This window comes from Ranitomeya imitator, chromosome 3 (genome assembly GCF_032444005.1).
Source record: "Ranitomeya imitator isolate aRanImi1 chromosome 3, aRanImi1.pri, whole genome shotgun sequence".
NCBI classification, from domain to species: Eukaryota; Metazoa; Chordata; class Amphibia; order Anura; family Dendrobatidae; genus Ranitomeya; species Ranitomeya imitator.
This window is the reverse complement of record NC_091284.1, coordinates 43848780-43874820: the sequence shown is the minus strand read 5'-3', so window position 1 is coordinate 43874820 and position 26041 is coordinate 43848780.

The window sequence follows — 26041 nt, the reverse complement described above, 5'->3', positions numbered from 1 at the left end:
TTGTGGTAGGATGGGCATTGACCTATCCTTTTCCTCGGCTTTCCATCCTCAGACTAATGGCCAGACCGAACGAACCAATCAGACCTTGGAAACATATCTGAGATGTTTTGTTTCTGCAGACCAGGATGATTGGGTGTCCTTTTTGCTGTTGGCTGAGTTCGCCCTTAATAATCGGGCCAGCTCGGCTACCTTGGTTTCTCCATTTTTTTGCAATTCTGGGTTCCATCCTCGTTTCTCTTCAGGACAGGTTGATGTTGTGAATTCTGTGGCTGAGTTCACTTCTGTGGTCACAAGTGGTATTGCAGTCTCTGGGCTTCCTCCCTCAGGTGTTTTGGTGAGCTCGTTGGCTGCCTTGCTATTTAGCTCCACCTGAGTCTGTCTTCCTTGCTCCTTGTCAATGTTCCAGTGTTGGATCTGAGCTACTGCATCTTTCCTTGGGCCTGCTGCTCTGCTAGATAAGTGCTTCTAGTTTGTTTTCTGTTTTTTCTGTCCAGCTTGCTATTAACTTTTGCTGGAAGCTCTGAGAAGCAAAGGGGTGCACCGCCGTGCTGTTAGTTCGGCACGGTGGGTCTTTTTGCCCCTTTGCGTGGTTTTCGTTTTAGGGTTTTTTGTAGACTGCATAGTTCTCTTTGCTATCCTCGCTCTGTCTAGAATATCGGGCCTCACTTTGCTGAATCTATTTCATTCCTACGTTTGTCTTTTCATCTTGCTAACAGTCATTATATGTGGGGGGCTGCCTATTCCTTTGGGGTATTTCTCTGAGGTAAGTCAGGCTTGTATTTCTATCTTCAGGCTAGTCAGCTCCTCAGGCAGTGCCGAGTTGCATAGGTAGTTGATAGGCGCAATCCACTGCTGCTTACAGTTGTGTGAGGATAGATCAGGTACTGCAGTCTACAGAGATTCCACGTCTCAGAGCTCGTCCTATTGTTTTTGGTTATTGCCAGATCTCTGTATGTGCGCTGATTACTGCACGCTGTGTTGCCTGATTGCCAGCCATAACAGTACAAGGAGCCCTTCAATGATTTCCAATAGAGGGAAAAAAGAAATCCTGACATCATTTTTTTTTCTTAGCTCTGTCTTCAGTCTTTTTTTTCCCCTAGACATTAGAGTGCTTCAGGACACAGCTGTGGACATGGATATTCAGGCTCTGTGCTCCTCAATGGATAATCTCGTTGTAAATGTACAAAAGATTCAAGATACTATTGATCAGAAATCGATGCTAGAACCAAGAATTCCGATTCCTGATTTGTTTTTTGGTGACAGAACTAAGTTCCTGAGCTTCAGAAATAATTGTAAGCTATTTTTGGCCTTGAAACCTCATTCTTCTGGTAATCCTATTCAACAGGTTTTGATTATTATTTCTTTTTTGCGCGGCGACCCACAGGACTGGGCGTTTTCTTTTGCACCAGGAGATTCTGCATTGAGTAATGTTGATGCATTTTTCCAGGCGCTGGGATTGCTTTACGATGAGCCTAATTCAGTGGATCAAGCTGAGAAAAATCTGCTGGCTTTATGCCAGGGTCAGGATGATGTAGAAGTATATTGTCAGAAATTTAGGAAATTGTCAGTACTCACTCTGTGGAATGAATCTGCACTAGCGGCTTTGTTCAGAAAGGGTCTCTCTGAAGCTCTTAAGGATGTAATGGTGGGATTTCCTATGCCTGCTGGTTTGAATGAGTCTATGTCCTTGGCCATTCAGATCGGTCGTCGCTTGCGCGAGCGTAAATCTGTGCACCATCTGGCGGTATTGTCTGAGAGTAAGCCTGAGCCTATGCAGTGCGACAGGACTATGACTAAAGTAGAACGGCACGAACACAGACGTCTGAACAGACTGTGTTTCTATTGTGGTGATTCTACTCATGCTATTTCTAATTGTCCTAAACGCACTAGGCGGTTCGATAGCTCTGCCGTTATTGGTACTGTACAGTCCAAATTCCTTTTGTCCATTACCTTAATGTGCTCTTTGTCATCATATTCTGTCATGGCGTTTGTGGATTCAGGCGCTGCCCTGAATCTGATGGATTTGGATTATGCTAAACGTTGTGGATTTTTCTTGGAGCCTTTGCGGTGTCCTATTCCGTTGAGAGGAATTGATGCTACACCTTTGGCCAAGAATAAGCCTCAGTACTGGGCCCAGCTGACCATGTGCATGGCTCCTGCACATCAGGAAGTTATTCGCTTTTTGGTACTGCATAATTTGCATGATGTGGTCGTGTTGGGGTTGCCATGGCTACAAACCCATAATCCAGTATTGGATTGGAACTCTATGTCGGTAACCAGCTGGGGTTGTCAGGGAGTACATGGTGATGTTCCATTTTTGTCTATTTCGTCATCCATTCCTTCTGACATCCCAGAGTTCTTGTCGGACTTTCAGGATGTATTTGAAGAGTCCAAGTCTGATGCCCTACCTCCGCATAGGAATTGTGATTGTGCTATCGATTTGATTCCTGGTAGTAAATTCCCTAAGGGTCGTTTATTTAATTTGTCCGTACCTGAACACACCGCTATGCGCAGTTATGTGAAGGAGTCCCTGGAGAAGGGACATATTCGCCCATCGTCGTCACCTTTGGGAGCAGGGTTCTTTTTTGTAGCCAAGAAGGATGGTTCGCTAAGACCGTGTATTGATTACCGCCTTCTTAATAAGATCACTGTTAAGTTTCAGTATCCCTTGCCATTGATTTCTGACTTGTTTGCTCGGATTAAGGGGGCTAGTTGGTTTACTAAGATTGATCTTCGTGGTGCGTATAATCTGGTGAGAATCAGGCAGGGAGATGAATGGAAAACGGCATTTAATACGCCCGAGGGTCATTTTGAGTATCTGGTGATGCCGTTCGGACTTGCCAATGCTCCATCTGTTTTTCAGTCTTTTATGCATGACATTTTCCGTGAGTATCTGGATAAATTCTTGATTGTTTACTTGGATGACATTTTGATCTTCTCAGATGATTGGGAGTCTCATGTGAAGCAAGTCAGAATGGTTTTCCAGGTACTGCGTGCTAATTCCTTGTTCGTGAAGGGATCAAAGTGTCTCTTCGGTGTGCAGAAAGTTTCATTTTTGGGGTTCATCTTTTCCCCTTCTACTATCGAGATGGATCCGGTTAAGGTTCAGGCCATCCAGGATTGGACTCAGCCGACATCTCTAAAAAGTCTGCAGAAATTCCTGGGCTTTGCTAATTTTTATCGTCGCTTCATCTGTAATTTTTCTAGCATTGCCAGACCATTGACCGATTTGACCAAGAAGGGTGCTGATTTGGTTAATTGGTCTTCTGCTGCCGTGGAAGCTTTTCAGGAGTTGAAGCGTCGTTTTTGCTGTGCCCCTGTGTTGTGTCAACCTGATGTTTCTCTTCCGATCCAGGTCGAGGTTGATGCTTCTGAGATTGGTGCAGGGGCGGTTTTGTCACAGAGAGGTTCTGGTTGCTCAGTGTTCAAACCATGTGCTTTCTTTTCCAGGAAATTTTCTGCTGCTGAGCGTAATTATGATGTGGGCAACCGAGAGTTGCTGGCCATGAAGTGGGCATTCGAGGAGTGGCGTCATTGGCTTGAGGGTGCTAAGCATCGCGTGGTGGTTTTGACTGATCATAAGAACCTTACTTATCTTGAGTCTGCCAAGCGCTTGAATCCTAGACAGGCCCGTTGGTCGTTATTTTTTGCTCGTTTTGATTTTGTGATTTCATACCTTCCGGGCTCTAAAAATGTGAAGGCGGATGCTCTGTCTAGGAGTTTTGTGCCCGACTCTCCGGGGTTATCTGAGCCGGCGAGTATCCTCAAGGAAGGAGTCATTGTGTCTGCCATCTCCCCTGATTTGCGGAGAGTGTTGCAGAAATTTCAGGCTAATAAACCTGATCGTTGTCCGGCCGAGAAACTGTTCGTCCCTGATAGGTGGACTAGTAAAGTTATCTCTGAACTTCATTGTTCGGTGCTGGCCGGTCATCCAGGAATCTTTGGTACCAGGGAGTTGGTTGCTAGATCCTTCTGGTGGCCATCTCTGTCACGGGATGTGCGTGCTTTTGTGCAGTCCTGTGGAATTTGTGCTAGGGCTAAGCCCTGCTGTTCACGTGCCAGTGGGTTGCTTTTGCCCTTGCCGGTCCCGAAGAGGCCTTGGACACATATTTCGATGGATTTCATTTCTGACCTTCCCGTTTCTCAAAAAATGTCGGTCATTTGGGTGGTCTGTGATCGCTTTTCTAAAATGGTCCATCTGGTGCCCTTGGTTAAATTGCCTTCCTCCTCTGATTTGGTGCCTTTGTTCTTCCAGCATGTGGTTCGTTTACATGGCATTCCTGAGAATATTGTTTCTGACAGAGGTTCCCAGTTTGTCTCGAGGTTCTGGCGAGCCTTTTGTGGTAGGATGGGCATTGACCTATCTTTTTCCTCGGCCTTCCATCCTCAGACTAATGGCCAGACCGAACGAACCAATCAGACCTTGGAAACATATCTGAGATGTTTTGTTTCCGCTGACCAGGATGATTGGGTGTCATTTTTGCCGTTGGCTGAGTTCGCCCTTAATAATCGGGCCAGCTCGGCTACCTTGGTCTCTCCATTTTTCTGCAATTCTGGGTTCCATCCTCGTTTCTCTTCAGGACAGGTTGAGTCTTCGGACTGTCCTGGTGTGGATTATGTGGTGGACAGGTTGCAGCAGATCTGGACTCAGGTAGTGGACAATTTGACCTTGTCCCAGGAGAAGGCTCAGCTTTTCGCTAATCGCAGACGCCGTGTGGGACCCCGACTTCATGTTGGGGATCTGGTTTGGTTATCTTCTCGTCATATACCTATGAAGGTTTCCTCTCCTAAATTTAAACCTCGTTTTATTGGTCCGTATAGGATTTCTGAGATTCTCAATCCGGTGTCTTTTCGTCTGACCCTCCCAGACTCCTTTTCCATACATAATGTATTCCATAGGTCGTTGTTGAGGAGATACGTGGCACCTATGGTTCCATCTGTGGAGCCTCCTGCCCCTGTTTTGGTGGAGGGGGAATTGGAGTATATTGTGGAGAAGATTTTGGATTCTCGTGTCTCTAGACGGAAACTCCAGTATCTGGTCAAATGGAAGGGTTATGCTCCCTACGTTTTGTCTTTTCATCTTACTCACAGTCATTATATGTGGGGGGCTGCCTTTTCCTTTGGGGAATTTCTCTGGGGCAAGTCAGGCCTATTTTTCTATCTTCAGGCTAGCTAGTTTCTTAGGCTGTGCCGAGTTGCCTAGGTAGTTGTTAGGCGCAATCCACAGCCGCTTTTAGTTGTGTTTAGGATAGGATCAGGTGTGCAGTCTACAGAGTTTCCACGTCTCAGAGCTCGTTCTTGTATTTTTGGGTATTTGTCAGATCACTGTGTGCGCTCTGATCGCTAAGCGCACTGTGTTTCTGGATTGCCTTCATAACACCTGTCATTAGCAAACATAACAGGGAGCAGATCATCAGCTCCACCCTTGCCACAAGGGTACATGAGAAATAACACTATTTCTGGCCATCATGTGACTTGTATCCTGCATTTTCACATTGCCCACCCTCTGCAGGCTCTATCTCTTATGTTCAGTTGTCTCTGAGCTAGTGAGTGGAGACGAGCTGTGTGATGTCTCCCATACACAGCACACACACATTTGAGAAACTTGTATTCTTTTTTCCTATTAAAGTGACATTGCATTATATTGGGGAAAGTGGCTTTTAACAATCTCATCCCTCACTGCCCTATATGAGACATCAAATACACTGCTAGCATCCAGATTAGAAGACCCATTATATTCAAACATCATTTTGTCACTCTACTTTCTCCACTATAAACGCTCACTCATATTTTTGGCTAATATGTGTCTCCTCACATCGCACTTTAAATCTTATAAATCCATCACCATAATGAAATAATTACCCATGTATCATACTTGTCACACATCTACTGTTCTGCAGAAAGGACAATCCTTGGTGTTTAGCCAGATTTATTGCCTGTCACATTCTCCATGGTGTTGCAGCCTGATTTACCATGCAGGAATGAACCAGCTGTCTAGCTGGGCTTTTAACCCTTAAATGGGTGAAAGATTTCGAATCAACTAACCAGACCAGCAACCTCATCCAACTTTGTAAAGAGTCTGGCTACTTTATTAGGGAACTCTGCCCTTTCAGAGATTTGACACATGCACCCTAAAAACAAGAGGGAAAGTTTTCCGTGGATCTGTGAGGTTAATGTGAATCCACGTTACAGAAAGAAAATTGAGCGATCAGACTCTGACATCGAAAGAAGCTTCAGTGCTAAAATAGCCAGAGACGGTATAACAAAAACTGCCAATATTGGGTATTCTCTGACATAGATGTTAAGAGTGCACCAAGATGGTGTCATCAAACACATCCAGTGATAGGAGATCCTGTCCATCGGCATTCAGATGCCAATAAGCTGATACCATACGGCATCCATACAAGATGTCTATAGGTTCCTATACACATTAGATGAAAGTCAGCCAATCCAGACTATTTTGACAATCTGACCATCTGATGTATGAGGACCTCCCAACTGTTCCCCTACAGATCATTTTGTTGGATAGAAGGATCAGGCATTTTTAATTTCAATGGCAAATTGTTTTTTTTTTTTTTAAAGTGGTATTCTCAAGTTTGAAATAGAGCTCGCTGAACAGCGCGGTGGATGATCATGCACATTGCATCTCCATTCCCTCTAATAGGGTTGTTGAAGACCAGCCCTGCGCGGCGTTCATCGATCTCCAGCTCTTCCATTAAGAGTGAATGGAACAACAGCGAGTATGATCGACCACTGGTTCACTCACAAGTAACTCTTCAGAGCCCTGGTTCTTGGGATAGCTGGGGGTCACGGTGGTCAGACATCCAGCAATTGGTAATTTAGCCTCTATCCAACTTTCACAATTCAGAATACCCTTTTAAATTAAATTAAGCTGCTACCTAAGGGGTCTGGTAGTGTCTTCCTCCACTCTCCCTGTTGAAAACACATGAAATACTCATCTGTATGTAGTAGTCGGGAGAGATGTTCAGTCATCTGCTAGCTCGTGTGTATGGTCATCTTTAGGCTTAAGAAAAGGAATCCAGAGATTTTACAAATGTTGCAAGCTATTTCAATGAATTTGTATGTTTTTTACTGATTCTGCCATATTTTGTAGGTCATTAGATGATGGCTCAGTGGTTAGCACCATTGCTTTGAAGCCCTAGGATCTTGGGTTCAAAAACCCAACAAAGAAAAACATCTGCAAGGAGTTTGTGTGTTCTCCCCGTGTTTGCGTGGGTTTCCGCCCACACGCTGAAGACATACTGATAGGCAATATAGATTGTGAGCCCCGATGGGGACAGTGCTAACAATATTTGTAAGAGCTCGAGAATATTACTTCCTAAGGGAGAGCAGTTATCGGAGCTGCCTTGGCTCCTCTTGTCTCCTGGAGGAACTAGACAGGTTAAAATCCATTTCATCTTATAGGTTTGAATGTTGATCTAAATTCAGTTTTCTAGAACTCGAGAGGGGTGGTCCGTGTGTTGCAGTCAAAATGACTGCAAGAGTTTGCATGGAGACAGAAACATAAGAGTGATGACCTGTTCTCCAGTCTACTAACATTATTGCATATACACTATTCACAAAGAGTTAGGGATAGTTGGCTTTTGGGTGAAATTTATGGAAAACTTAAAAAGTTTGGCCACAGGAATATTTTATCATGCAAATGTGATTTCCTCATCTCAAATAATTTATTGAATCAAAAGCCAACACCAGTAGTGGGTATGCCCCCAACAGAAAATGTCAATGTCACAATAACTTCTCATGGGGCCTTGAGCATCAATTACAGCTTGACAACAACATCTCCTGCTGTTCACAAGTGGCGCTATTGTCTGCTGAGGCATGGCGTCCCACTACTCTGGAAGGACAGCCCTCAGGTAATTGAGGTTCGGTCGTACATGCCAAGACGAATGAAAGCTGTGATTACAAATCATGGTTATTCCACCAAATATTGATTTCTGAACTCTTCCTGAGTTAAAACATGAGTATTGTTGTTTCTACATGAATAAGAACTTGTTTTCTTTGCATTATTTGAGGTCTGAAAGCACTGTTTCTTTTTATTATTTTGTCGATTTCTCATTTGCTGCAAATAAATACAACATTTTTAGCTTTAAATTTCGGAGACATGTTGTCAGTAGTTTATAGAATAAAACAACAATTTACTCAAAAAATATACCTATAAAGAGAAAAATCAGAGAAACTGAAAATTTTGCAGTGGTCTTAATTTTTATATATAAAATTACTATGGACATGAAATTCTCACCAGATGTTGGTAACAACTAATTCAATGCACACGGGCAAAGAAATCAAACTATAGATGTCCATAAATTAAGCTATGTGTATGTAGCGCCCCTGAGGGTCCAGATGCCACAGAGGTACTGCATCTCAGCCAGAGGTGTAGTATCCCAACTCTCTGGTAAGAAGGGAATATTGTACAGAACTCTAAACACTCGCACCCAACATACACCAGTTTAGACGGGGCATCTGGGTGTACCCTTAGGGAGGATGGCCTCATCCCAGGCTGGAGAGGGTTAATAGGTAGGGGGTGTGGGTGGATTTAGTTAGGAAAGAGGAGGAAGCTAGACACACAGTGAGTTAAACAAGGAGGGAGTTGGAGAAAGGAAGTGGAGCTGAGCAGACGTGGGAGTCTGCCGATCCTGACAGGCTGAAGGGAGAAAGTTAGAAGCTTCCAGGAAGCAAGAAAGGGTTCCAGAGGAACGGGTAGCGACCAAACTACCTGTGGGGCTCGTTCAACGCCGACAGCCGTCCAGTGGAGGAACCAGGACGCAGTAGGGGAACCGGCTTCTTAACTAGTGGGAAAGCTTCAGGCTCCAGCTAGCAATCCGGAGGCTGCTGTGACTTTAGGTGCAGCAGCCAAATTTGCACCTACTCCCCGAAAAGGTGAACACAGAGGGTCCAGGGGACAGATAGCACGTCGCCCGACCAGACCTGTGTTCATTGGCTTAGGACACTGGGAGGCAAGCACAGGGCAGGAGAAGAGATAGCGAGCGCAGAAAGACAGCCAGGAGAGGCATACATATAAGAGGAGTTCTGGACAGGTGCCCAACTTGCCGGAGTTTCCTGGACTTCACACCTGGAGGACACAGAACCCTGGCTGGGGCACGAACTGTAAGTAAAACTGTGAAAACTGCAACATGCTGTGTCCTGTTTGTTTCCGGCATCACCTACTCTGCACCTCTACCTGTAACCAGCAACATTGCCACCTACACCACTAACTGCCCTGGGGACCAAGATCTACCTGTGGAGAGCTGCAACAACTCAGCTGCGCCATCATCTGCCCCAGAGGACTGCACAGCAGCGTCGGTTAACATCTCTATTGCCCAGCACCACAGGTGGCGTCACGGACATTTCTTTAACCCCTTTACCCCCAAGGGTGGTTTGCACGTCAATGACCAGGCCAATTTTTACAATTCTGACCACTGTCCCTTTATGAGGTTATAACTCTGGAACGCTTCAACGGATCCCGGTGATTCTGACATTGTTTTCTAGTGACATATTGTACTTCATGATAGTGGTAAAATTTATTTGATAGTACCTGCGTTTATTTGTGAAAAAAACGGAAATTTGGCCAAAATTATGAAAATTTCGCAATTTTCAAACATTGAATTTTTATGCAATTAAATCACAGAGATATGTCACACAAAATACTTAATAAGTAACATTTCCCACATGTCTACTTTACATCAGCATAATTTTGGAACCAAATTTTTTTTTTTGTTAGGGAGTTATAAGGGTTAAAAGTTGACCAGCAATTTCTCATTTTTACAACACCATTTTATTTTAGGGACCACATCTCATTTGAAGTCATTTTAAGGGGTCTAAATGATAGAAAATACCCAAGTGTGACACCATTCTAAAAACTGCACCCCTCAAGGTGCTCAAAACCACATTCAAGAAGTTTATTAACCCTTCAGGTGTTTAATAGGAATTTTTGGAATGTTTAAATAAAAATGAACATTTAACTTTTTTTCACAAAAAATTTACTTCAACTCCAATTTGTTTTATTTTACCAAGGGTAACAGGAGAAAATGGACCCCAAAAGTTGTTGTCCAATTTGTCCTGAGTACGCTGATACCCCATATGTGACAGTAAACCACTGTTTGGGCGCATGGGAGAGCTCGGAAGGGAAGGAGCGCCGTTTGACTTTTCAATGCAAAATTGACAGGAATTGAGATGGGACGCCATGTTGCGTTTGGAGAGCCACTGATGTGCCTAAACATTGAAACCCCCCACAAGTGACACCATTTTGGAAAGTAGACCCCCTAAGGAACTTATCTAGAGGTGTGGTGAGCACTTTGACCCACCAAGTGCTTCACAGAAGTTTATAATGCAGAACCGTAAAAATAAAAAATCATATTTTTTCACAAAAATTATATTTTTGCCCCCAATTTTTTATTTTTCCAAGGGTAAGAGAAGAAATTGGACCTCAAAAGTTGTTGTGCAATTTGTCCTAAGTACGCTGATACCCCATATGTGGCAGTAAACCACTGTTTGAGCACATGGTAGAGCTCGGAAGGGAAGGAGCACCGTTTGACTTTTCATGCCAAAATTGACAGGAATTGAGATGGGACGCCATGTTGCATTTGGAGAGCCACTGATGTGCCTAAACATTGAAAGCCCCCACAAGTGACACCATTTTGGAAAGTAGACCCCCTAAGGAACTTATCTGGATGTGTGGTGAGCACTTTGACCCACCAAGGGCTTCACAGAAGTTTATAATGCAGAGCCATAAAAATAAAACAAAAGTTTTTTCCCACAAAAATTATTTTTTAGCCCCCAGTTTTGTATTTTCCTTAGGGTAACAGGAGAAATTGGACCCCAAAAGTTGTTGTCCAATTTGTCCTGAGTACGCTGATACCCCATATGTGGCGGGGGAACCACCGTTTGGGCGCATGGGAGGGTTCGGAAGGGAAGGAGCGTCATTTGGAATGCAGACTTAGATGGATTGGTCTGCAGGCGTCACATTGCGTTTGCAGAGCCCCTAATGTACCTAAACAGTAGAAACCCCCCACAAGTGACCCCATATTGGAAAGTAGACCCCCTAAGGAACTCATCTAGATGTGTTGTGAGAACTTTGAACCCCCAAATGTTTCACTACAGTTTATAATGCAGAGCCGTGAAAATAAAAAATCTTTTTGTTTTCCCACAAAAATTATTTTTTAGCCCCCAGTTTTGTATTTTCCCAAGGGTAACAGGAGAAATTGGACCCCAAAAGTTGTTGTCCTATTTGTCCTGAGTACGCTGATACTGCATATGTTGGGGTAAACCCCTGTTTGGGCACACGGGAGAGCTCGGAAGGGAAGGAGCACTGTTTTACTTTTTCAACGCAGAACTGGCTGGAATTGAGATCGGACGCCATGTCGTGTTTGGAGAGCCCCTGATGAACCTAAACAGTGGAAACCCCCCCAATTATAACTGAAACCCTAATCCAAACACACCCCTAACCCTAATTCCAACGGTAACCCTAACCACACCTCTAACCCTGACACACCCCTAACCCTAATCCCAACCCTATTCCCAACTGTAAGTGTAATCTAAACCCTAACCCTAACTTTAGCCCCAACCCTAACTGTAGCCCCAACCCTAACCCTAGCTCTAACCCTAACCCTAGCCCTAACCCTAGCCCTAACCCTAGCCCTAACCCTAGCCCTAATCCTAGCCCTAACTCTAGCCCTAACCCTAGCCCTAATCCTAGCCCTAACTCTAGCCCTAACCCTAGCCCTAACCCTAGCCCTAACCCTAGCCCTAACCCTAACCCTAGCCCTAATCCTAACCCTAGCCCTAACCCTAACCTTAGCCCTAATGGGAAAATGGAAATAAATATATTTTTTTTATTTTTCCATAACTAAGAGGGTGATGAAGGGGGGTTTGATTTACTTTTATAGCAAGTTTTTTAGCAGATTTTTATGATTGGCAGCCTCCACACACTGAAAGACGCTTTTTATTGCAAAAAATATTTTTTGCGTAACCACATTTTCAGAGCTATAATTTTTCTATATTTTGGTCCACAGAGTCATGTGAGGTCTTGTTTTTTGCGGGACGAGTTGACGTTTTTATTGGTAACATTTTCGGGCACGTGACATTTTTTGATCGCTTTTTATTCCGATTTTTGTGAGGAAGAATGACCAAAAACCAGCTATTCATGAATTTCTTTTGGGGGAGGCGTTTATACCGTTCCGTGTTTGGTAAAATTGATAAAGCAGTTTTATTCTTCGGGTCAGTACGATTACAGCGACACCTCATTTATATCATTTTTTTATGTTTTGGCGCTTTTATACGATAAAAACTATTTTACAGAAAAAATAATTATTTTTGCATCGCATTATTGTGAGGACTATAACTTTTTTATTTTTTTGCTGATGATGCTGTATGGCGGCTCGTTTTTTGTGGGACAAGATGACGTTTTCAGCGGTACCATGGTTAGTTATAGCTGTCTTTTTGATCACGTGTTATTCCACTTTTTGTTTGGCGGTATGATAATAAAGCGTTGTTTTTTGCCTCGTTTTTTTTTTTTTCCTTACGGTGTTTACTGAAGGGGTTAACTAGTGGGCCAGTTTTATAGGTCGGGTCGTTACGGACGCGGCAATACTAAATATGTGCACTTTTATTGTTTTTTTTTTTAATTTAGATGAAGAAATGTATTTATGGGAATAATATTTTTTTTTTTTTTTTTCATTATTTAGGAATATTTTTTTTTACACATTTGGAATTTTTTTTTTTAACTTTTTTACTTTGTCCCAGGGGGGGACATCACAGATCGGTGATCTGACAGTTTGCACAGCACTCTGTCAGATCACTGATCTGACTTGCAGCACTGCAGGCTTCACAGTGCCTGCTCTGAGCAGGCTCTGTGAAGCCACCTCCCTCCCTGCAGGACCCGGATCCGCGGCCATCTTGGATCCGTGCCTGGAGCAGGGAGGGAGGGAGGTAAGACCCTCGCAGCAACGCGATCACATCGCGTTGCTGCGGGGGGCTCAGGGAAGCCCGCAGGGAGCCCCCTCCCTGCGCTGTGCTTCCCTGTACCGCCGGCACATCGTGATCATCTTTGATCGCGGTGTGCCGGGGGTTAATGTGCCGGCGATAAGCAGCTGACACCCGGCTGCGATCGGCGGCGCTCCCCCCGTGAGCGCTGCCGATCGCTATGACGTACTATCCCGTCCAGGGTCAGATAAGCCCAGGGCACCTCGACGGGATAGTACGTCTAAGGTCACAGAGGGGTTAATAGACTTTATTTTCCACTTTACTGGACGCCCAGGGCCATGAACCGGGCCACCGCTGCCATGACTTCCCCTTAAGAACTGTGCCGACTCGGTACCGAATATCCCACGGCCCTAGCGGGTGCTCCATGTAATAATGAGACATGACACAGGGAAAAGAACCGAACACATGAAGAAAGAGCTGCAAAAAGCATTCGATCCATGCAGAAAAAGAATGATCTTCTGAACAGCACCATTGAATAACATTAGTCTGGCTGCTGTCAATTTTTTTTCATGGACAGATCGAATAAACGTGCGTGTGAACGTAACCTAATGAGAAGTAAAATTTTCAAATAGCTTCCTTTATCGGGCACAATTTTTTTCCTTTCTCGTGTATAAATAAAAAGCTAATAACCTAATATAAACAAACAAAAATAAGCGGAGTCATGCGGAGCCCTGCACAAGGGGTGGTGCAGCTGTTCCCGCAGCCTGCAGAAGTTATTACAGGACACCTGTATTATTTCAACTAACAAATGGGCCCCGGACGCCTATTGCCATTTGACAGCTGTTATTTTATAATCACGAGAGCGCCGTTGTTTGGATGATTGCATGACAGGGAGCGCAGGGAAGACCTGGGATCCGCTCAGCCTTGCAAATGTGAAGATTGGTTTTCTACTTCCTGCCTGTTCCTTGTAAAAGGTGCTTAATCCTACAATACATTCACAGCACAAAATCCTAAAAAGGGCAAAAAAAATTACCATGGGATATTGGAAATATTTGACCAAATCCTTCCTCATATTTTTTTTTTTTTTTTTTGCTCCATTAAAATTTACATCCTGGATAAATAGTTTAACAGATGTCAAACGATAAAATTAATGAGTAGAGATGTAAAAAATGGGACTCTAAATCCTGGATAAAGCTATGAAATATGACGCAGAATTATATTCATGTGGGAAAAAAAAAGTTTATTTTACCGAAAAATATCATACTGCAGGTGTAACTCTATATCGTGTTTTTTGCAAAAATGTCCCTTGATGATAATTGTGCAAAAATTGTCGTTCAGGACTGATCGAAAATGATTTTATACAGTCCAAAAGTAATTGGTACCAAGATCGAGTGAATGTATTAAAATTAATTCAACGGAAACATGGAATAGTACAGTTGTCCATAGCAATTTCATTTTTTAGAGGGTTTCGGAACCAGTTTAGATGAATCTCCCCATTATCGATATGTATGAGCATCGTAAACAGGGCTTTATTGGGGGCCATGATTATTGTCTCCAATCCTGACTCTTCCTGTATACCCCCCAAAATACCTTTTGAGTTGCTCCCATGCTGTATGTAAATTAGATGGTCCAGTCTAATGGGCATCATAACTGCACGACCATGCCTCTTCTCTGCTCCTAATGGCCGTCCTCTGGCTTTGGTTGATGTGGATCACGTGTCCCGTGTCAAACACATAGCAAAACGAAATCTCTCACCTGCACAGTAGCATCGTCAGCTTGAGCAAGTACACTTAGCTCTGCCCTACTGGTTCCAGTACATAGGAGTCGGAATGACGTTTTATGCCCTGCCCGTAGTAGGGCAGAGGAAAGTGCGCCTGTGTGAGGTATGTGGATGACACAGGACACATCATCTACATCAATCAAAACCGGATGATGGTGATTAGCAGCAGAGAGGAGTTGCCATCCATCAGACTGGACCATCCGATTTATATACAGCGCTGGAGCAATTCAAAAGGTATTACAGGGGAGTCAGGAGACAAAAGAAAACATTGTGGAAGTTTTTTAAAGGTAAAATAAAGGTGGTGACATTTGTTCAGACACTGAAAAAACTGGTGACAGGTTCCCTTTAAATTGTAGCTGTCGGTTATGGCCAGCTTAAGGCTATGTGCACACGCCCGGAATTGCTGCGGAAATTTCCACGGCAATTCCGCAACTCCCTGCTGCGCGTAAAACATTGGCATGCGTTGTCCCGCTAAACACTAGCATTTTGCAAGCGTAATTAGCTTGCAGAATGCTAGCGTTTTCCAAGTGATCTGTAGCATCGCTTGGAAAGCTGATTGACAGGTTGGTCACACTTGTCAAACATAGTGTTTGACAAGTGTGACCAACTTTTTACTATTGATGCTGCCTTATCAGCATCAATAGTAAAAAGATATGTTAGAAATAACAATAAAAAAAACCCCATGATATTCTCACCTTCCGACGGCCCCCACAGACTTGCCGCTCCTCGCGATGCTCCCGGCAGCTCCTGTTCCCAGTAATGCCTCATGGCAATGACCCCAGATAAAGTAGCATCATGCGAGACCACTACGTCATCATTGCCGCGAAGCATTACTGGAAACTGGAACGTCGCGAGGAGCGGGAAGGCTGCGGGGGCCGCCGGAAAGGTGAGAATATCACGATTTTTTATGTTAATTCTTTTTTACACAGGATATGGTGCCCAGTCCCTGGAGGAGAGTCCCCTCTCATCCAGACCGGGTACCATTCGCACATGATCCGCTTACTTTGCGTATGGTGGCCATTGCCACATGCGGAAAGTAAGCGGATCAATGCATTCCTATGTGTGCGGAATCGCCACGATTCCGCACAAAGAATGAACATGCTGTGCTTTTTTCCGGAATGCTTTTCCTATGCGGAAAAAAATGCAACATGTGCACAAAAAATGCGGAATGCATTAAAATGATGGGATGCTTAACCCCTTTACCCCCAAGGGTGGTTTGCACGTTATGGACCGGGTCAATTTTTACAATTCTGACCACTGTCCCTTTATGAGGTTATAACTCTGGAACGCTTCAACGGATCCCGGTGATTCTGACATTGTTTTCTAGTGACATATTGTACTTCATGATAGTGGTAAAATTTCTTTGATATTACCTGCGTTTATTTGTGAAAAAAACGGAAATTTGGCGAAAATTTTGAAAATTTCGCAATTTTCCAACTTTGAATTTTTATGCAATTAAATCACAGAGATATGTCACACAAAATACTTAATAAGTAACATTTCCCACATGTCTACTTTACATCAGCACAATTTTGGAACTAAAAATTTTTTTTTGTTAGGGAGTTATAAGGGTTAAAAGTTGACCAGCAATTTCTCATTTTTACAACACCATTTTATTTTAGGGACCACATCTCATTTGAAGTCATTTTGAGGGGTCTATATGATAGAAAATACCCAAGTGTGACACCATTCTAAAAACTGCACCCCTCAAGGTTCTCAAAACCACATTCAAGAAGTTTATTAACCCTTCAGGTGCTTCACAGGAATTTTTGGAATGTTTAAATAAAAATTAACATTTAACTTTTTTTCACAAAAAATTTACTTCAGCTCCAATTTGTTTTATTTTGCCAAGGGTAACAGGAGAAAATGGACCCCAAAAGTTGTTGTACAATTTGTCCTGAGTACGCTGATACCCCATATGTAGGGGTTAACCACAGTTTGTGCGCATGGCAGAGCTCGGAAGGGAAGGAGCGCCATTTGACTTTTCAATGCAAAGTTGACTGGAATTGAGATGGGACGCCATGTTGCGTTTGGAGAGCCACTGATGTGCCTAAACATTGAAACCCCCCACAAGTGACACCATTTTGGAAAGTAGACCCCCTAAGGAACTTATCTAGAGGTGTGGTGAGCACTTTGACCCACCAAGTGCTTCACAGAAGTTAATAATGCAGAACCGTAAAAATAAAAAATCATTTTTTTTCACAAACATTATCTTTTCGCCCCAAATTTTTTATTTTCCCAATGGTAAGAGAAGAAATTGGACCACAAAAGTTGTGGCACAATTTGTCCTGAGTACTCTGATACCCCATATGTGGGGGTAAACCATTGTTTGGGCGCATGGGAGAGCTCGGAAGGGAAGGAGCGCCGTTTGACCTTTCAATGCAAAATTGACAGGAATTGAGATGAGACGCCATGTTGCGTTTGGAGAGCCACTGATGTGCCTAAACATTGAAACCCCCCACAAGTGACACCATTTTGGAAAGTAGACCCCCTAAGGAACTTATCTAGAGGTGTGGTGAGCACTTTGACCCACCAAGTGCTTCACAGAAGTTTATAATGCAGAACCGTAAAAATAAAAAATCATTTTTTTTTCACAAAAATTATCTTTTCGCCCCCAATTTTTTATTTTCCCAATGGTAAGAGAAGAAATTGGACCACAAAAGTTGTGGCACAATTTGTCCTGAGTACTCTGATACCCCATATGTGGGGGTAAACCATTGTTTGGGCGCATGGGAGAGCTCGGAAGGGAAGGAGCGCCGTTTGACCTTTCAATGCAAAATTGACAGGAATTGAGATGAGACGCCATGTTGCGTTTGGAGAGCCACTGATGTGCCTAAACATTGAAACCCCCCACAAGTGACACCATTTTGGAAAGTAGACCCCCTAAGGAACTTATCTAGAGGTGTGGTGAGCACTTTGACCCACCAAGTGCTTCACAGAAGTTTATAATGCAGAACCGTAAAAATAAAAAATCATTTTTTTTTCACAAAAATTATCTTTTCGCCCCCAATTTTTTATTTTCCCAATGGTAAGAGAAGAAATTGGACCACAAAAGTTGTGGCACAATTTGTCCTGAGTACTCTGATACCCCATATGTGGGGGTAAACCATTGTTTGGGCGCATGGGAGAGCTCGGAAGGGAAGGAGCGCCGTTTGACCTTTCAATGCAAAATTGACAGGAATTGAGATTGGACGCCATGTTGCATTTGGAGAGCCACTGATGTACCTAAACATTGAAACCCCCCACAAGTGACACCATTTTGAAAAGTAGACCCCCTAAGGAACTTATCTAGATGTGTGGTGAGCACTTTGACCCAATAAGAGCTTCACAGAAGTTTATAATGCAGAGCCGTAAAAATAAAACAAAATTTTTTTCCCACAAAAATAATTTTTTAGCCCCCAGTTTTGTATTTTCCTGAGGGTAACAGGAGAAATTGGACCCCAAAAGTTGTTGTGCAATTTGTCCTGAGTGCGCTGATACCCTATATGTGGGGGAGAACCAGCGTTTGGGCGCATGGGAGGGCTCGGAAGGGAAGGAGAGCCATTTGGAATACAGACTTAGATGGAATGGTCTGCAGGCGTCACATTGTGTTTGCAGAGCCCCTAATGTACCTAAACAGTAGAAACCCCCCACAAGTGACCCCATATTGGAAACTAGACCCCCCAAGGAACTTATTTAGATGTGTTGTGAGAACTTTGAGCCCCCAAGTATTTCACTACAGTTTATAACGCAGAGCCGTGAAAATAAAATAAAAAATTTCCCCTCAAAATTATTTTTTAGCCCCCAGTTTTGTATTTTCTCGAGGGTAAAAGGAGAAATTGGACCCCAAAAGTTGTTGTCCAATTTGTCCTGAGTGCGTTGATACCCCATATGTGGGGTGAACCAGCGTTTGGGCGCATGGGAGGGCTCGGAAGGGAAGGAGTGCCATTTGGAATGCAGACTTAAATGGAATGGTCTGCAGGCGTCACATTGCGTTTGCAGAGCCCCTAATGTACCTAAACAGTAGAAACCCCCACAAGTGACCCCATGTTGGAAACTAGACCCCCCCACGAACTTATCTAGATGTGTTGTGAGAACTTTGAGCCCCCAAGTGTTTCACTACAGTTTATAACGCAGAGCCGTGAAAATAAAAAATCTCTTTTTTTCCCACAAAAATTATTTTTTAGCCCCCAGTTTTGTATTTTCCCAAGGGTAACAGGAGAAATTGGACCCCAAAAGTTGTTGTCCAATTTGTCCTGAGTACGCTGATACCCCATATGTTGGGGTAAACTCCTGTTTGGGCACACGGGAGAGCTCGGAAGGGAAGAAGCACTGTTTTACTTTTTCAATGCAGAATTGGATGGAATTGAGATCGGTCGCCATGTCGCGTTTGGAGATCCCCCTGATGTGCCTAAATAGTGGAAACCCCCCAATTATAACTGAAACCCTAATCCAAACACACCCCTAACCCTAATCCCAACGGTAACCCTAACCACACCTCTAACCCAGACACACCGCTAATCCTAATCCCAATCGCAAATGTAATCCAAACCCTAACCCTAACTTTAGCCCCAACCCTAACTGTAGCCTTAACCCTAACCCTAGCCCTTACCCTAGCCCTAACCCTAACCCTAACCCTAGCCCTAACCCTAACCCTAATCCTAGTCCCAACCCTAACCCTAGCCCTAACCCTAACCCTAGCCCTAACCCTAGCCCTAACTCTAGCCCTAACCCTAGCCCTAACCCTAGCCCTAATCCTAGCCCTAACCCTAGCCCTAGCCCTAACCCTAGCCCTAGCCCTAACCCTAACCCTAGCCCTAACCCTAGCCCTAACCCTAGCCCTAGCCCTAACCCTAACCCTAGCCCTAGCCCTAACCCTAACCCTAGCCCTAACCCTAATGGGAAAATGGAAATAAATACATTTTTTTCATTTACTTTTATAGCGGGTTTTTTAGCGGATTTTTATGATTGGCAGCCGTCACACACTGAAAGACGCTTTTTATTGCAAAAAATATTTTTTGCGTTACCACATTTTGAGAGCTATAATTTTTCCATATTTGAGTCCACAGAGTCATGTGAGGTCTTGTTTTTTGCGGGACGAGTTGACGTTTTTATTGGTAACATTTTCGGGCACGTGACATTTTTTGATCGCTTTTTATTCCGATTTTTGTGAGGCAGAATGACCAAAAACCAGCTATTCATGAATTTCTTTTGGGGGAGGCGTTTATACCGTTCCGCGTTTGATAAAATTGATAAAGCAGTTTTAATCTTCGGTTCAGTACGATTACAGCGACACCTCATTTATATCATTTTTTTATGTTTTGGCGCTTTTATACGATAAAAACTATTTTATAGAAAAAAATAATTATTTTTTCATCGCTTTATTCTGAGGACTATAACTTTTTTATTTTTTTGCTGTTGTCGCTGTATGGTGGCTCGTTTTTTGCGGGACAAGATGACGCTTTCAGCGGTACCATGGTTATTTATATCCGTCTTTTTGATCGCGTGTTATTCCACTTTATGTTTGGCGGTATGATAATAAAGCGTTGTTTTTTGCCTCGTTTTTTTTTTTTTTTTCTTACGGTGTTTACTGAAGGGGTTAACTAGTGGGCCAGTTTTATAGGTCGGGTCGTTACGGACGCGGAGATACTAAATATGTGTACTTTTATTGTTTTGTTTTTTTTATTTAGATAAAGAAATGTATTTATGGGAATAATATATTTTTTTTTTTTTCATTATTTAGGATTTTTTTTTTACACACTTGGAAATTTTTTTTTTTACTTTTTTACTTTGCCCCAGGGGGGGACAATACAGATCGGTGATCTGCCAGTTTGCACAGCACTCTGACAGATCACCGATCTGTCTGAGAGCAGTGCAGCGTTACCAAGTGCCTGCTCTGAGCAGGCTCTGTGAAGCCACCTCCCTCCCTGCAGGACCCGGATCCGCGGCCATTTTGGATCCGGGACTTACTGCAGGGAGGGAGGTAGGAGACCCCCGGAGCAACGCGATCACATCGCGTTGCTGCGGGGGTCTCAGGGAAGCCCGCAGGGAGCCCCCTCCCTGCGCGGTGCTTCCCTGCACCGCCGGCACATCGCGATCATCTTTGATCGCGGTGTGCCAGGGGTTAATGTGCCGGGGGCGGTCCGTGACCGCTCCTGGCACATAGTGCCGGATGTCAGCTGCGATAAGCAGCTGACACCCGGCCGCGATCGGCGGCGCTCCCCCCGTGAGCGCGGCCGATCGCGCTGGACGTAATATTCCGTCCTTGGGAATTAAGGCCCACCCCACATGGACGGAATATTACGTCCAATGGCAGAAAGGGGTTAAATTAAGCGTCTTTTTTCGGCCTTACTTACTATGTTACTATGTTACTATGTTACTATGTTTTTATAGTGGAAAACCGCCTAGAAAAATCCTGCACAGGGGCCCATAGCCTCAGGGTTATTCTCTGCTATCTTCCAAAGCACCCCACTTCCATGCCTTCCAACTTCCTACTTGCCAGGGGATGGTGCACTCCTCATGATTAACAGTTCAGACCAAGGGAATGTCTGCGCCACTAGTCCGAATCATGCCCTCTTTCTTGCTTCTAGAAAAGGCAGCTTTTCCTCTGTAGCATCGAAAAACCAGAGTCACTGAAACTTCTGGCTGCGTTTGCAAGCACTGCGCTTTAAGAAAAGTCAGACATCATGGGAGGCGACACATACGTACAGAGTTGTCTTGGCTGGCAAAGCGCAAAAATGACAAGAGCGTTTATAAGAGCTTGTTGAGAAATTAGGTCATTTCATAATAGGATATGTAGAATTTATTGGGCTGGGGTGTATACCGAGTTGAGAGGATCCATATTGAATAAATTTGACCTTCATCTTGAAGCTATTTCACACCAACAAACTAGGACAAGAGGGTCTGCAGCTTTATCTCCTTCTAGAAGGTTTTATTTTAAAAATTCACCCTTTCTAGGTTTGATTACATTTTGGTCCCACTCATGGGGTTTACATGGGCAAGAATGTTAGGGCAGAATGGTGTTCTGACATCTAAATCCATGTCATTTACTTGGTGACTATGTTGGCCAGCCCTCTCTACCAGGTCTCCATTTACCTCTACCAGTCTGTTGGGTCTCTTTGAATCAGTTTCTTTTGTATATTTGCATATCCATAAAACTTGAATAACACCTTTTAACCAAAAGAGCAAACTTCAGTATCATTCTAGTAAGGCAAGGGGGTTGGTCGTGTTTGTTTGGTCAACTATCCTTATAATGAAGGTGAAAGTGATGGTCTCCATCTGTCTAGGCTTTACCAACAGTTCAATTTCAACCATCTCTGGGGTCACCACAGGAGGTCAACATTCCCTGACAATCAAGTCTATGAATACTGACTGTAGCTGTTTTGCTGGACAACTGAGACAACAAGCCAACAATTGACCTAATGAGTGGAGTCCATGAGATTTATAGCAATGCAAGAAGTTTTAAATACCTGTGTGGTCTCCAAAACCTCAAACGCATGTTTTTTTTTGCTTATACAGCTCTACAGGCCCGCTGTTGGGTAAAATTACAATTATTGTATAGCAATGACCTCAGTTTCATACCATACTGATCAATAAAATTACATTTTTTTGTAAAGAGGCAGCTCTTTTTGGCTTTAAAAACACCTTCTCGACTTTCTTTCTAGCCGACTTACCGACTTTTGCTCGCTATAACCCAGCCAGGAGATAGATGCTCTGTGGCAGACCCAATTTTTTTTTTACCTATAGCCATACCATCTACTTTAAAGGACACACCCATTTTATGACTAGGGCAAATAAATCCTTCCTTATGCTATGATTTTTGGAAGGTTCTATCAGCTTCTGGGAAATTTGCCACCTCTCCCAGAAGTCAAAGGAGTCTTTCCTCTTTCTGGGAATATTGTGCGGGGCGGCCAGGGCAGTAGTCGTGGCCACCAACATCTGCAACAGTGCGCCCCGGCCTCCCACCACATGAACGCTGCCCATTACTCAGCATACCTACAGCACCTTTCACAGCTCCATCAGTCTTCTGTACGTTTCTGGAGGACCTCAGGACCCACTTTAGGAATAACGGAGTCACAGTCAGTTCAACTTTAAATGGAGCAACTTTACTGAGACATATGCACAGCATATCCACATTCCTTCCAGCATCAACAACAGGTTTCACAATGTGCAACCCCTCTTCTGTCCCTGTCCTCCTCTGTCACTAAGCTCGCTTCCGGGATGGACCATACCTTTCGATCCCTCAGTGTCCTCTCTGTCCAGATTCCTTGCCTCATGTGAGGGTTCCCTCAACAGCTGCTTCACTCCAGCTCTGAGGACATCAGCCCATGCAATCATCTGCCACATGATGAGCGACCTTCCTGTACTGCTTAGCCTTTTCTAGCAGTTCCACTAATACTGCACCGCTAGCACTGTTGCTGTTGCTTCTTCCGATGAGGTTCTGGCCAGAGATGTTATATGGCTGGGCATTACACTTCTACTAACGTTGCATGGTCTACAGACTGTAGTCCTCCCTCTTTATGTACCTGTGTGCCTTGTTTTTTGCTCATGTTTATTGTATTTGTCTATATTTGCCCCGCATTCACATGTAAAGAGCCATGGAATAAATGGTGCTATAAAAATGTATAAGAATAATAATAATGATGTAGCCCAGAGCTAGCCAGCCCTCCTGAGCTAATGGGCACCCTCGTCCCAACTAGCTACTATCAGGAAGTCCTACCTGCCTTATCCCACCATGCCCCTCCTATATTAACCATTTCTATACTATGTACTACAATTCCCCCATCTAGTGTCCCATCTGAGGCAATGCTCCCCTTTTGCATTGTGCCCTATCTAGTGGCCGACCCAGGGTAATACACTTTCCCTAAATATAACAAGCATATTATACACATTAGCAGTAACATTAAATATACACATCATAGCAGCATGGCAAATATACATAAAGGGGTTGGGGAAAAGGTACTACATATATTATAACCCCTTACAATATCATGGACCTTCAGGGAGGGTTGTCCCCTTTTACTTGGAAACTAATATCAAGACAACATAGCACCTCGTTGAAGAAGATAGACCATATGAGAAAATCTGAATGAAATGAAAGCAATAAGAAATGTTGAATTCTTACGCTTTTGGGCACAATGCAAAATCTGCAGTGGTACCCCAAATATCACATGCAATGTATATGTCTCATATGACAGAGCGACCTTTGGGCCTCCTAACGCACCGAGGTCTAACAGTAAGCTCTACCCCTGGACCGCCAATAGCTAGCCCCTGAATTCTTCTTTTTCCTCATCTGAGATCCTACTAGCTGGTCATTGGACTTTCCATGGATTTTGAGCTCAAGCAGATATCCCACAACTAGAGAAGAAAAAAAAGATTTTTCACCAAAAATTCAGAATTGCCAATTTTTTTTGTGATTTTGATTTGTAAACCAGGTATTGGTACTTTTGGCAGTGTGGACAGGTGCCAAGTCCTGCTGGAGAATGACATTTCCATCTCCAAAAAGCTTGTCGGCAGAGGGAAGCATGAAGTGCTCTAACATTTCCTGGTAGACGGCTGCGCTGACTTTGGTCTTGATAAAACACAGTGGACCTACACCAGCAGATGACATGGCTCCCCAAACCATCACTTATTGTGGAAACTTCACACTAGACCTTAAGCAGCTTGGATTGTGGCCTCTCCACTCTTCCTCTAGACTCTGGGACTTTGATTTCCAAGGTCTAGTTTGAAGTATCCACTATCAATGATGATTTCGGGAGCCATGTCATCTGCCGGTGTAGGTCCGCTGTGTTTTATCAAGACCAAAGTCAGTGCAGCCGTCTACCAAAGAATTTTAGAGCACTTCATGCTTCCTTCTGTATTGAAGAACTGAAATAAATTAACTTTTTGATGATATTCTAATTTTGTGAGATGCACCTGTTTGTGAGCAGTCAGAAGTATACCTTGTATTGCAGGTTTATGCCAAGTATGAAAGGATCTGTAGAAATCCAAATTCCTTCTGTTACCGATGATTTGTGAAATTGCTGTTATGACATTATCACCTCTCCATAGACGCTACCCTTTACTGAGTGTTTAACCTCAAACAAAGAATTAACAGTTTTAGTGCATGTGTTGACTGCGGGGATAAATTATAATAATTATTACCAGTGATATTTATATACAAAGCACACCGGCAGAGGAAGACAAAGGAAGCGTACATGATTACATCCCAGCTTTTATGAGGTTGCTTTTACAATTTTCTTTGTTGTATAATAGAATTAAAGCCTATCTATCAACTTCCTGTAATGCCGCCAGCATGTGGCATGATCTAATCATCTGCCTTATAGAAGACAGGTGCACAAGGCTACATTACAGTGAGTAATAGTTCAGCTGCCTCCATAGGTGAACATAACATACTAGATGGTGGCCCGATTCTAACGCATCGGGTATTCTAGAATATGCATGTCCACGTAGTATATTGCCCAGTCACGTAGTATATTGCCCAGTCACGTAGTATATTGCCCAGTCACGTAGTATATTGCCCAGCTACGTAGTATATTGCCCATTTACGTAGTATATTGCCCAGTCACGTAGTATACAGCACAGAGCCACGTAGGATATTGCCCAGTGACGTACTATATTACCGAGCCATGTATGTCACAGGTTAAAAAAATAAAAAATAAACATACTCACCTAACGATCCGAGGGCCCCTTGTAGTTGAACATACTCACCATTCTGGTCGCTGCTCCTCAGCGTCCCGTCTCTCCGCTTTCTGGGATCCAACGGCGCTGGTCAGATGGGCGCACGGGAAAGGAAGATGGCGGCAGGCGTGAGCGGCTCAGCGGACAACGGAGTGTGAGTATAGCAGGTTTTTTGTTTTTGTACTATTTTTAACATTACTTTCTTTTACTATTGATGCCGCATAGGCAGCATCAATAGTAAAAGGTTGGGGACACACAGGGTTAATAGCGGCGGTAACAGAATGCATTACCGCCGGCATTAACCCTGTGTTAGCAGTGACCGGAGGGTAGTATGGAGCGGGCGCCGGGGACACTGACTGCGGGGAGTAAGCAGCGGAGCACCGGGGACACTGACTGCGGGGAGCGGAGCGCCGGGGACACTAACTGCGGGGAGCGGGCGCCGGCCACTGACTGCGGGGAGTATAGAGCGGCCATTTTCTTCCAGACTGTGCCCGTCGCTGATTGGTCGTGGCTGTTTTGTGGCGACCAATCAGCGACTTGGATTTTCATGATAGACAGAGGCCACGACCAATGAATATCCGTGACAGAAGGACAGACAGACAAACGGAAGTACCCCTTAGACAATTATGTATATAGATTGATATCCAGGGCCGGGTGTCATGT